This window comes from Halyomorpha halys, unplaced genomic scaffold (assembly GCF_000696795.3).
Source record: "Halyomorpha halys isolate HHAL.00 unplaced genomic scaffold, Hhal_1.1 Scaffold103.1, whole genome shotgun sequence".
In the NCBI taxonomy this organism is placed as follows: domain Eukaryota; kingdom Metazoa; phylum Arthropoda; class Insecta; order Hemiptera; family Pentatomidae; genus Halyomorpha; species Halyomorpha halys.
The window spans coordinates 36,556-38,138 of NW_027115007.1; positions in this window are offsets into that span (position 1 = coordinate 36,556).

Consider the following 1,583-nt stretch of genomic DNA (forward strand, 5'->3'; position numbering starts at 1 on the left):
TATTAATCCATCATTTATAATTTATGATTTATGTTCATTTTTATCCATTATTTATCCATATATCTAAATACAATTTTACCCTTTAAACCTAATACATATTCCCTTTTCAACAAATCTAAAATGTAAAATTACGAGAAGATTGTTGACCCTCTATGATATATATGAGGAAAAGATCAGTTTTTCCCTGTTATTTATCCATACATCTAAATACAATTTTACCCTTTAAACCTAATACATATTCCCTTTTTAACAAATATAAAATGTAAAATTATGAGAAGATTGTTGACCCCCTATGATATATATGAGGAGAAGATGGTTAGGGGTGGGCTAATATGTTATTTGTTTAATTAATATAACAGTCAGGCAGTCCACTGATTGTTTGTATTTGACAGGTGCGGGTATAAATGAAAATATAAAACAAAGTATCTCATGATTTCGTAAAGTATGTTGTAAAAAAGTATCACAAACCTTATTATATTCAGACTAACTATTAAATAATTTTCTTATTCTTATTAATTTACAGCTCAAGAGAACCTTATTATTATATTCAGACTAACTATTAAACAATTATCTTATTCTTATTAATTTACAGCTCAAGAGAACCTTATTATTATATTCAGACTAACTATTAAACAATTTTCTTATTCTTATAAGTTCTCACAAAAAAGTTCATGATTACAGATAAAAACAAATAACACAGGAAGGAAGTTGAATAGTAGGGGAGCGGCGGGAGGTAGTGGAGGATTTCACTACTACCATTTCCCAGTGGAAATTCCTTCTAGTGGGAAAAAATCCCTGTAGAAGTTGCGGAAATTTATTTTTCAAACGAGCAGCTGGGAATCGGTCACCTCCGGAGACTCTCGGCTCTTATTCTTATAAATATTACGTCTTTACACTAATTTTCAGGCAAGCATATCAGGTCTCGATTAGATATAGTTTTATATGAGTGAATTAATTTTTAATAATTATTTAATCAGTTATGTTCTAGAATATTTAATTTGTAAATAACGAAATAGAAAATCATTTTTAAAGTGGATTGGAATAGTTAGAGATGCCGATAAATAAAAATGTTTGAAACCATTGATTTTTTAAAAAGGAATCATATTCTATAAAATAATAACATTTGGCTATCAATGAAGAAATGAGATGAAAGAAGACAGAAAGTGGCGCCCTCCGGTTACTTGCTCAACTGTTCCAACTATTCCCACTCTGGAATTCTCTCAGTTGTACCAGTTGTGGTGTGGGTTACATATCGTCGGACTTATTCGTCTATGTAGATTTTATAAATTTCGATAATTACTAGTGAGTATGTAATATTGTTTCAAATACTAGTCATAAATATATTATTTTATGGTTTTTAATAACTATATAATAATGAAAAAATTACTGTAAACTATACAATTAATGTATGTAAAAAGAAAAAAAAACGTGAGGTTGAAAGAAATATTAATCCATCATTTATAATTTATGATTTATGTTAATTATATTTAAAAATAAATTCGAGTATTAAAGAATAACGTCAAAGTTATTGCGTTTTTTCTTTTGCTTTTTTAGAATGAAATTAATCCCATTTTGTACTTTAA